At 33.9% G+C, this 13,110-nt stretch overlaps 1 pseudogene; it reads left to right on the top strand.

The window, feature by feature from the left end:
- The first annotated feature begins 718 nt into the window (after positions 1 to 718).
- On the top strand, positions 719 to 11,108 carry LOC131601420 (disease resistance protein RPS6-like; annotated as a pseudogene).
- The last annotated feature ends 2,002 nt before the right edge of the window (positions 11,109 to 13,110 follow it).

Below are 13,110 nucleotides of genomic sequence, written 5' to 3'. Positions count from 1 at the left end.
AGGCGCTCAGAGGTGGCTGAAGGAAATTGAAAGGATCTTCAGAGTGATCGATTGTGCTGAAAACCTGAAGGTGAGGTATGGGACTCACATGCTGTCTGAAGAGGCTGATGATTGGTGGATGGCTAGTAGAGATGAACTTGAATCTGCAGGTGTAGCGATCACTTGGGCTGTATTCAGGCGAGAATTCCTGAGGAGGTACTTTCCTGAGGAGAAATAATGAAAAGGTAGTGTTTATTTATTATGAATGTTCCAATGCAATAACAGCATAGAACGTAGTGCAGGTTTTTTAATATTCCCATAAAGTAGTTTTGCATTAAATTGACTGTTGGAATGTAATGATGATTAGATGTGTAATTATTTTCAGGGGTATGTAAAACCCTGTTTAATTGATTGTGATTAGGATAATTAAGGGAAATTGGTGGTAATTGATTTTTATATATTAAAGTAGATTCATATGCCCTTTTTGCTTTGTAAATTTTAAAAGAGTGAAAGACATTTTTGATAGAATGGTGACATCTTCTATTAATAGGTAGATAGTAGATGTGAGCTGAAAAATTAAAAAGTTAAAAGTTAAAAAGTAAAAACTCTTTCTTGAATTTTAACCTGATAAAAAAAGATTATATCGTCTTTTAAGTAACTTTTGGACGTAAAAGACGAAAACCAAATTGACAGCAACTCACGTGAACAAATTATAAGCCTTTGAAATATCTTATCTCCCACTTCCCTTCTATATCTACTCCAAACCGAACGAATAGCTACATTTTATCCAGACTCACTGTACTGTTTTGTGGCTGAAACACTTTATCAAGACTCACTGTAGTGTTTTTGTGGCTGAAAAAATATCAGCCATATGAGACGGCTTTTTTGACTTGTACTACTTTCAGCTACGTTTTGTTCCAAGTGTAAATACTGACATCAAGCAACCAGAGTTCCGCTTCATCGCTTCACTTGATTTCTTCTTCTTGTGCAATTTCATCAAATCCACCCATGTCTTCTAAATTTGAATCTACATCCAGTACCGGTCCAAACAAGAGGAGGTACAACGTGTTCTTGAGTTTCTGCCCTACAGATGTCGGACAGTTTGTTCTCCCTCTCTATGACGCTTTTTTTGCAGAAGCTGGTATCTTTGTTCCCAGTCTCTATAGCGCTCTTAGTTCAGAAGCAGGAATTGTTGTTTTCGGGCAAGACGAGAGGTTTCAACACGGGGAACAGGTAGAGTTTGTGCTGAATGTAATTGGAGAATGCAAAATTGCTATAATCGTATTTTCAAGAAATTATGCAAATTCAAGTTCGTGTATTAAAGAATTGGAGAAAATAACCGAGTGTTGCCGAACCTCCGATTTGAGTGTTCTTCCGGTGTTTTATGATGGTGTTCGTGCCTCATACCAAAGTTTAAGGAGTGATGAGTTTGGAGAGTCTTTTCCTAATTTTATTGATAGAATATGGATGAAGGAAATCCCTAAAAATGAAGATAAGCTCATGACTTGGGTGGCTTTGATCATGAAAGCTACCAACTATTTACAATCAAATGATCGCATACCCAAACCCGTGCCCAGGTAATTTCAAATTGTGGTTTTTCTAATAAATAATCCATGTTTTGATTGTGAGCTAAGCAAATTTAAGATCTTTCTATTATAATTGTGACTTGAGATTTTAATTTAAGTTCTTTTGACCTATGAACATGTTGGATACTTCTTATATTTATACTGTAATCATCTCTTATTCATGTGTTATACAGGTATGTAGGTACAGTATTTATTGAGGAGATAGTTGAACATGTTAAGTATGTGATAAAAGAAAGATACTTGTTAGCAATTCCCTATGCACCGAGTGTACAATCTAGTGTGCAAGATGTGGTTCAACTATTGAAACAATCAAAATCTCCTCTTCTACTAGGGATATGGGGGATGACAGGCATTGGTAAATCAGCCATTGCCCATGCCATTATTGATCAAATTGGTCTTTATTTTGAATACACGGGCTACTTCGACGACATTGGGGAAACGGCATTTGGGACAGAAAATACTGGTCTATTTTCATTGGAAGAGCTACTTCTTGGTACTCTTCACGGACCACCTGAAAAAGAGAATCCTATATCCGCAGAACCAAGAGTGATTTTAAAACAAATTCTTCGAAGTAAAAGAATACTTATTGTACTTGACAATGTTGATAAATTGGAGCAGCTAGATGTGTTATGTGGAAGTCGTGAATGGTTTGGTGAAGGTAGCAAAATAATCATCACGACAAGAGACAGACATCTACTCAAGGAGCATGGAGTTGACCACATATATCCAGTGAAACATCTGGATGAAAGTAAATCGCTCGAGGTTTTTAATTGGGGTGCATTCAGGCAAGCACAGAGTCCTCGAGAAGATTTTGTTGAAGTTTCTAGACAACTAGTTGCTTTTTGTGGGGGATTACCTCTTTTTCTTGAAGCCCTTGGGATGTTCTTGTACGGAAAGGAAGTACTTGAGTGGAAGGGTGTGTTGAGGAGTCTCCAAGGATTTTCCATTCCAGTTCCACGACTACTAGATGCTCTAGAAAAGAGTTTTAGAAAATTGAGTAATGAAGAGAAATGCATATTCCTTGATATAGCATATTTCTTTATAGGGATGAACCAAAATGATGTACTCCAAACATTAAATAGGTCAACACAATCCGCAGCTTTTCAAATAAGTCTCCTTCAAGACAAGAGCCTTGTAACCATTGATGAGAATAACAAACTTGAAATGCCTCTTCTGCTACAAGCCATGGCAAGAGATATCATTAAGAGGGAATCAAGTTATAAGACTGATCAGGTGCGTGTGTGGGTGAATGATGTGTCACCATTGTATGATTTTTTTGTTTCATTAATGAAAACAGTTTATTAACATTTGGTTTCATATTAATCAAAAGAATATCGGAAGTTAATTAATGAGTCTAAAGTGATAATTAATAGCAATGCATTATGGGTAACCTCATAGTTGATGATGTATTAGTGGCATCAAGAATCTCAACAACCATATATCTAAGCTATGTTTTTTTTTATGCTTCAGCCAAAGATATACGATGTGTTTTTGAGCTTTAGAGGAGAAGATAATCGGTCAAAGTTCGTGTCACATCTCCATTCCTCTCTTCAAAATGCAGGGATTTATGTTTTCAAAGACGATGACGAGATTCAACGAGGAGATCAAATCTCAATCTCACTGTTGCAAGCAATTGGACAGTCTAGAATTTCTATCGTTGTTTTGTCTACAAATTATGCTAATTCTAGATGGTGTATGCTAGAGTTGGAGAAGATCATGGAAATTGGCATGGTCAAGGGTCTGGTGGTCGTGCCAGTGTTCTATGAGGTAGATCCCTCAGAAGTACGTAACCAGAAAGGTCTTTTTGGAAAAGCTTTTGAAGGTCTTATATCAACAACAATCTCCGTGGATAAATCCACCATGAGTAATTGGAGAAAAGAACTCTTTGATATCGGTGGCATAGGAGGGTTTGTACTCGTAGATTCCAGGTTATTTATTTATTTATTTACTTGTTTACTTGTCTTTTAGAATATTGTCCGTGATACTTTAAAATTCTTTGGCCTTCATGTGTAATATTTTCTGTCCATTTTAAAAAATCACTTTCATTTTAAAAATGATCACCTTTAAGAAATTTTAAGATACTTATTGAAAGATTTTAGAATAATTACAAAATATGAAAATTTGATTGTAATGAAAATCTATTTTGACTTTTTGAGTAGTTTTTAACTAGAAAACACATAATTCTATGAAGTATGGTAAATGAGAATAAAATGTTAAATGTATTTTCTGTGATTGTGAACATATATGGATTAATGTTTATTTTTCATAAACATCTCTAAAAAATTCAACATTTTCTATGTAATGTCGATAATATATAAATAACGTTTTTATCTTATATGATGGATCTCTTGAAATTACTCATATAAATACTCCCTCCATTCTCTTTTATAAGCAACTTTTACTTTTTAGATTCATTAAATAATTGATGTATCTAGTTTATATATAGTCCAAATACATCACTTATTCAATGAACTTAAAAAGTAAAATTTGCTTATAAAAGAGAAAGGAGAGAGTGTGTATTAGTCAGTCCTCCATTTGGAATTTCTAGAATTGTTGACGAGTAGTTTGTGGAAGCCATGAAACCTTATCTCAAATTTCTCCTACTCTTTTATCCTCCACTTTTCTTTTCTGCAAGGATTTGCAGACCAAATAAAACAATGTTGGTATTCTTGAGGTTGCATTTTAACCGAATCATCACTATGGCACTACAGGATACAGTGGGCTTAATATTGATCCTCTATTATAATTATTATATCCTCCACTTTTCTTTTCTGCTGTTTGAGTAACTTTTCGTAAATTTCATTAACTTAACTTATAATAATGACAACAAATTAGTGTTTTACTGATGCTCGTGCTTTTCTTTCATTTCCCATTCTAATGCATTTTTTTTTCTGTTAAAAATATGCACGTATATTTTTAAAAATAATTTTCCCTCCTCTTTTTGATACATACAATTGATTGTGCGCCTTATCCGTGTTTCATATTTTATAGGAATGAAAGTGGTGATATCAAGAATATTGTTGAACAAGTTACTCGTTTGCTAGACAGGACAGAGTTATTTGTTACTGAACATCCAGTGGGAATTGAATCTCGTGTGCAAGTTGCAACTAAGCTATTAAACATCCAAAAAACAGAAGATGTTTTACTTCTAGGGATATGGGGCATGGGGGGTATGGGCAAAACAACAATTGCCAAAGCCATTTATAATCAAATTGGGAGCAAATTTGAGGGAAAGAGCTTCCTTTTGAATATAAGGGAATTTTGGGAAATGGATACTAATCAAGTCTCATTACAACAACAGGTACTTTCTGATGTTTACAAAACAACTTCGTTCAAGATACGTGACATCGAGTCAGGTAAAAATATATTGAAGCAAAGACTTGCCCAAAAAAGGGTTCTTTTTGTGCTTGATGATGTGGATAAATTGGACCAACTAAAGGCTTTGTGTGGAAACCATGAATGGTTTGGTTCAGGGAGTAGAATAATCATTACAACCAGAGATATGCATCTTCTTAGATCGTGTGGAGTTGATCGAGTGTATAAAATAGAAGAAATGGACGAAAGTGAATCCCTTGAGCTTTTTAGTTGGCATGCATTCAAGCAACCAATTCCGATAGAAGATTATGCTACACATTCATCCAATGTGATTGCTTATTCTGGGAGATTGCCGCTAGCACTTGAAGTCCTTGGCTCCTATTTATCTGACTGTAAAATAACAGAGTGGCAAAACATTTTGGAGAAACTCAAATGTATCCCCCATGATCAAGTACAGAAGAAGCTAAGAATAAGCTTCGATGGGTTAAAAGATGTTACAGAGCGACAAATATTTCTTGATATAGCTTGTTTTTTTATTGGGATGGACCGGAATGACGTCATGCAAATATTAAATGCTTGTGGATTTTTTGCCAATATTGGAATTAAAGTCCTTGTAGAGCGAAGTCTTGTAACGGTTGACAAAAGGAACAAGCTTAGAATGCATGATCTGCTGAGAGACATGGGAAGACAAATAATTTATGAGGAATCCCCATTTGATCCTGAGAACCGCAACAGGTTGTGGCGCCGAGAGGAAGTGTTTGATATATTATCAAAGCAAACGGTAATTACTAATTAGAGAACTTCTATGTTTGTGTAGAAAATAAATATGATGTATTTCAAAGTAGTAAATAGTTTACAAACCTATGTTGCACTGATACCTCTGAACAAAGGTTTGTCAGGTATCCAACTTGTTTCAGTGTCCGACACTGACATGACACTGACTCGTTCAATTTATTTATTTTTTCAAATTATGACCGGTGTCAACATGTTAGAGTCAGTGTCAGTGTCATATCTGGTGTCAGTGTCATATCTAGTGTTAGTGTCAATGTTTCGGCGATACAAACGCTAAGTTGTTTATCGAGATTATTCTAAACCCAATAAGTCTTAGCAGGCCGAAAACAATTAGTACTAATAATTATAAATTATTAATAGTAATTACAAATACACGTTATTTTCAACATTTTTCTTGAAGTTGGTAAACTAATATATATATATATATATATATATATATATATATATATATATATATATATATATATATATATATATATATACTAGTTTACCAACTTCAAGCTTACAAGGAAATTGGTTGAAACTGTAAGATAAGTCAGTACAGGTTATATATATATATATATATATATATATATATATATATATATATATATATATATATATATATATATATATATATATATATATATATATATATATATATATATATATATATATATATATATATATATTAGTTTACCAACTTCAAGCTTACAAGGAAATTGGTTGAAACTGTAAGATAAGTTAGTACAGGTTATACTCATGGCCTGCATTTAGGCATGTGCTAGAATTAGTATGCCAGCTAGCTGTTGTAACATCCATAACTGAATTACAGAATTAGTTATGAGATATAGTCTATAAATAAATGCTACTGCATCATAACAAAATCTCAATGTAATAATTCTAACATTCAATCAATAGAATTTTTTATTCTCATCTCAATTCAGTTTTCAGTTTAATATGGTATCATAGAGCTTCAGTTTGATCCATAATGGCTGAAACTGAAATCAATTCTCCTTCTCCACCTCCACCACCTCCCTCACCTACTCCAGTGATTCTCGTTCCTCCTTCTGATGGTGACTTGCCTTGCGTCAAGTTTCATCTAAAGATCTCAGAAAAACTCAATGAAAAGAATTTCCTAATTTGGCGCCAACAAGTCAAGCCAATTATCAATGTTCACAATCTTCAAGATTTCATCCACTATCGGGCCACCTAAGTGAGACTCTTTAACACACCCCCTCACGCCCAAGACTGGATTTCTGGAGCGTGAACATAAATGGTGGGTGGCTCGATAGCATAAATCTAATAGCAGGTGGCTTAATGGATCTTGAAAGAGGCTCTGATACCAGTTGGAATTAGAGTTCGACCTAACTCATCCCTAGAATACCAACTTTAAAGGTGAAGATTGTCTGCACGTATAAACACATGTTCAGACCATATATTGTTCAATGTGAACTCTTAACAATATGAGTTATAATGTCAAAATTATAGACTACATTACAAGCATCTTCCCCACTTATAAGCACTTGTTCGGGTCATATATTGTCCAATGTGACACTCTTAACCATATGTGTTATAATATCAAAATTATATACTACATTACAAAGTTTTTAGCTACCAGATCTCAAAGCTGTTAGCTTTATGTTACTCTGTATTTTTAATTTCGGGGAACAGAAGCTGTCAAGGGACTGACTTTGGAGTTTCCAGGAAAAAATACAGTTTGTCTGAACACCAATGCATTTAAAAAGATGAATAAACTCAGATTGCTTCAACTTGCTGGTGTACAGCTTAACGGAGATTTTAAAAATCTTCCAGGAAAGCTTAGGTGGCTGGACTGGCATGGATTTCCGTCAACTTACACTCCTGCAGAATTTCAGCAAGGAAGTCTAGTTGTCGTCGAATTAAAATATAGTAATCTCAAGCAAATATGGAAGAAGAGTCAGGTACAAATTATATTTATTATTTGGCTCATGATTTATTTTACACTAATCATATTTAAATTTATTGTCTCATCTAGCTCTTTAATGTTAAAAAGTCACAAATTTGTAGATACAAGCACTTTTGTAAACTAAATCATTTCAAATTATCACCTTGACAAATTATATATTCACCTCTACTTAAAGCAAAATCAATATTGATATAACCATTAAAGTTTAATGATTAAACAGTCCTTAGGGATAAAAAAACCAACACTAAACAAATATGTGATTGATACATACCAGGGTCTACGCTTAGTGGTAAATAGTATAAATTCCAAATTCCAATCTATTTTTTATCATTTATTATTATTTATTATTATTATTATTATTATTATTATTATTATTATTATTATTATTATCTTGTGGTTTTATTTTCTTGCAGATGCTAGTGAATCTAAAAATTCTTAATCTTAGTCATTCTCGGAATTTGACTGAAACTCCAGACTTCTCATACTTGCCTAATCTTGAAAAGCTAGTACTCAAAGACTGTCCAAGTTTGTCTAAGGTCTCCCATAGCATTGGATCTCTCCGTAAAATTCTTCTTATAAATTTGACAGACTGCACCGGTCTTCGAAAACTTCCTAGAAGCATCTATAAATTAAAATCTCTAGAAACTTTGATTCTTTCCGGATGTTCCATGATTACCAAATTGGAGGAAGACATGGAACAAATGGAATCATTGACAACCTTGATTGCAGATAAGACTGCAATAACAAAAGTGCCTTTTTCAATAGTAAGATCAAAAAACATTGGATATATTTCTTTATGTGGCTTTGAAGGATTTTCACGTGTGGTATTTCCTTCTATCATTCGGTCTTGGATGTCCCCATCAAAGAATTTGATATCCCTAGTTCAAACATATGTTCCCATGTCATCTCTTAGTACTTTCAAGGACCTTCCAAAGCTTCGAAGTCTTTGTGTAGAGTGTGGCTCTAAACAACAACTAAGTCGAGATGTAGCAAAGATTTTGGATGTATTAAAAGCTACAAATTGTCATAAGTTGGATGCAAGGGCTACTACGTCACAAATTTCTGATACATTTCCTTCTCCTTTAATTGATGATTGCCTTGGTGAAGTTCGCACTTCAGGGTCAAAGAATTACTTGAAATCTTTCTTGATTCGAATGGGAATGAAATGTCAAGTATCCAATATTGCCGAAGACAACATTTTACAGGTTTGCTTATCTCTTCCGTATATTTATTTTATTAAAAGTAAACTGGAATACGGGTTCCTCAATTTAATTTCCCCCCTACTAAGTTATTTCGTCCTTAACTTTAACTAGACACTAATTTAATTCTTAAAGTTTTCAAACTTACATTACATTAGTAGTTTGTGAAATGAGTGTGAGTAACTTTTTGATTAATTCACACATAGTTTAAGATTTAAATTTTAAGTTAAAGCAGAGTATACTTTTAACAAGAAAAAAAAATTTGTTTTTTTTTTTTAAGACCACTTTACTTTTACTGCTACTTAGACTAGATGATCATATATTTGAAAAGAGAATACATCATTTTATATATCTTTCAGTAGGGATGATAAATTATGAACTTTTCTTTTCCTTTGATCCTTAATTTAGCCATTTAAGCATTGGTATATACGTTTTTGCCTTTCCGACAATAAATCTGATTCTTCCAAATGGTTTTGATAATATTGTGTAGAGGAGAATCATCAAATTTTTTTGTTTGGCTCTATAGAGCTAGAGTGTAACATAGTATTTAAATTCAATTGCATTTCTTATTCTTAGCATAACTAACCTTTATCTCAAATTTCAAAACAAACATTTCTATAAGACTTAATAAACTCTCAATAACTAGTTGTTACTTTGTAACTAAAAGATTTTTTTCATTGTACAGACAGCAGATGGGACTTGGAATTCATTTTTGCCCCCTTGTGACAATATATCCGATTGGTCAAACTTCAGTTGTGAAGGTAGTTCTATAATATTTGTTGTCCCGGCAAAGAAAGGTATCCTGAAGAGTATGATGTTGTTTGTCCTCTTTTACTCTTCCCCAGACAACATAATATCAGAAGGTTGTCATGGTATGTTGATCATAAATTACACAAAGACAACCATTCAGGTCTATAAAAGAGATACACTAGTCTCCTTTGAGGATGGGGATTGGCAGAGTATAACAGCAAATCTAGAACCTGGTCACGAAGTTGAGGTTATGGTTGTTTTTGGGGAGGGTTTTAAAGTAGAGAAGACAACATTATCTCTCTTATATGATGAAACAATCAACCAAGAAATGGAAAACTGCAATGCAGTCGACGAGGAGGATGTTATTGTTTATTATGGTCATGATGAGGAGGATGTTCGTGTTTTTGATGGTCTTGGTCAAGATGAAACTATAAGTGAAAGTAGGCGCTTGCTGCATGCAGTGGATACGAATTCTGATGATGATGCCATAGCAACAAATAAGAAACGTGCCTGCTGTTTCTGGTGCTGGTGATATGCCCGCAGACAAGAATGGTGCGGTTTCCAGGGTAGATGAAAATGTGAGTGATATTAACAACTGGGATGCGGTAGACCGTAGACAAGGATGTTAATGTTTTTGGGGAAGCAGGGAAGAATGTTGTTTCTGGTGGAAATGTAAATGTGACTGATAAGAGTATTTTTTTCCCCCTTAAATAAAAGCTTTCTTCTTTTCATCCTATGATGCAAGCAGAATTCAACAAATGAAGCTGTTGGACAAACTGAATTGCTCCCACTGTTACAAATAGGATTTAAGCGTTACGTATGTGGTTTTATCTGAGATATCGTGGTTTCTTCACCAAGCTTCCTTCCGTTGTTTGAGCTGTACTGATCTCGCTGCTTTTCAGGCCCCGTCAGGTTGGCATTCTGGTTTGGAGCACTTCCAGCCGTTTTAAGAAAGGAAGAAGTGCAAGCCTTATTTTGTTTGGTTGAGAAATGTGAAATTTGGTTCACAAGCTAAGGAAGGAGATTTTGAATAAAGATTTTTCTGTGTATTCCCATCCCTTCCGTGTGATATACTGATATTGAGATAATCTCTTCCCTACCCTTTTCTTCATTTTCTTCAAAGATGTGCACTTCAGTTATGGGGCCATCTTTAAGCAAACACTGGTCAATGCCACTGGTTGGCTTTGGTCTTGTTTTTTATGCAAGGAGAAGTTGAATTTTAGGATATAGTATTGTCATTTTATCTATTTTAAATGACTTTTGATTAAAGAAAACATCTTTTATTAGTGGATTCATATGGCTGATTAGGCTCAGAAATTTATTGGAGTGTAGTTTTCCTTTCTAGGACAAAACTTAGTTGCATTTCCTAAAGTGTTTTTCGAATGGTTCTAACCTATTAAGAGTCTCACATCGGACAATATATAAACTAAACATGTGCTTATAAGTGGGGGACAATCTTCATCCTACAAGCCGGTTTTATAGGGTTGAATTAGGTCCAACCATATTTCTTAACATGGTATCAAGAGTTTTCTGAGCATGTACAATATCATAAAAAATAAACACATACAACTAAATTTTATTATGTGCTTTTCCCAAAATAAAAGTTATCATTAAATGTTTACCAAAACCTTGCTTTTGTCTTTCTTTATATACCTTTCAATTGTCTTGTTTTACTCGCAAAGTTGTTAGCAGCTATGTATATACTGATAAATAAATATTATGAGTAGTGTAGACATACCCGAAAAGGTAAATGGCTTGTGGATTACGCACAAAAGTTCATTACTTATACAAGACGGTCAACAAAGTTCGCAATGTTGGCGAGTTCTTGAGAGTTGATGCGCATGGTTGCTTTTTGCACCACATTGTTATGAGTCTGAAAAAGGAGTAGACAAGAAAGATCATGTAATATATGTAATATTATCATGTAATGGTGATCTTGTCTCAGACCTGTGTACAGAGAGGTAGGCATTCAACAAAAATAATTCGTGACTATACAATTTATGATTTTTGAAGTGAAATGACATACCGGTTTTCGTTTTATGTTCTTTCTTTAAATTTGAGGTAATTGGTGGATGTTGTAGGTTGAAGTGAAAGGTTCTCAGATCTCACTCTTACATATTCCCAAACTTCAGAGGCAGGCCTTACTGCAAAGGCAACATATGGTGGGATCAACAATAGCTTCATGTAAGTTTCAACACGACACAATAGGAGAATATTGAAGTTTCCCCTTGTGCTCCCATGGTCAATCACATTAGGAGGTGCTATGCTATATGTTAATGTTCCTCTGGTTATATGAATAACATCATCAAAATTAATTTTTGATGGCGGCTTCTTGATAACCTAGGTCCATCAGGTTTCGGAGGGATAATAATGACCGTTGTGCTCCCATTGTAAATCGCATTTGGAAGTTTTTATCTCAAAGTTGGACTATTTCTTTTTAGCATACTTTTTTAGCATAATTTAGCATACTTTTTAGCATACTTGTTAAAACATGTCATAATAAAACAAGTCATGCATTTGCGTTATGAAAACAAGTGCTGCATTGTTAAAATAGGTCATATTAAAACATGTCCTGCATTTGCATTGTTAAAACAGGTCTAATTGCACAGGTTTTGATTTGCATTGTTAAAACATGTCATATTATTCAAGCCAAATTCAATACACAAACTAATTCATCACACAATATCAATATTATGAACCACGTTTCAATAATGTCAGTGATATTTCACAAACATATTCAATACTCATTACAAATTCATTAAAAAGTACAAACACAAATTACGCAAGCTCCTTCAATGTACACAAGTCAATTATTACATAATTTCAAAATACATACTAATTAAATTACTTCAATACACAAGTGTTAGCAACTAATACAAAATACAAGTAACGGGATAAACACCAATGACAGATTAAGAACCATATTTCAAAATACATCACTTAAGTAAACACCAAGTCATGTTAAAATAATACCTAGGGGTCATGCTTAGAAGGTATGACCTAGTAGCATCAAACAAAGTCAAACAATTGCATAGTAGCTAGTAAGGTTTCATGTATCATGTGTTTAACCTATAATAACAAAGGGAATGAAGTGAGGTCGGAGGGATGGATTGACATACAAGTCATTATCATACACATCAAAAACTTAACATTATCATCAATTTTTTTGGGTGTTTCAACCTGCACCAAAGGTTTTGTGTTTTGCAAACCTATTATTCAAATTGATGGAGCATGGTTGTATGGGAAACACAAGTGAGCATTATCAATGGTAGTGGCACAAGACAGAAACAATAATTTCTTTCCAATTGTTTTTTCTCTAGTTGAAAGTGAGACGAATGGAGGTTTGAGTTTCTTTCTCAAGAATGTCATAACACTTGTTGCTCAAAAATCCAATCTCTTTTTGATTCCATATATAAATGCATTTATTTGGAGTGCATACAATAATCCTAATAATGTTTGGCAAAATCCTCCTTCTGCCTATCTAAGACAAAAATATTTTAAAAATTGTGAACACATAATGTGCTTTAAATCAGCCATCATTCAAACATTACTGCGAGGAAAT

Source organism: Vicia villosa, linkage group LG5, assembly GCF_029867415.1.
Source record: "Vicia villosa cultivar HV-30 ecotype Madison, WI linkage group LG5, Vvil1.0, whole genome shotgun sequence".
In the NCBI taxonomy this organism is placed as follows: Eukaryota; Viridiplantae; Streptophyta; class Magnoliopsida; order Fabales; family Fabaceae; genus Vicia; species Vicia villosa.
This window is presented reverse-complemented; position numbering and strand designations above follow the sequence as displayed.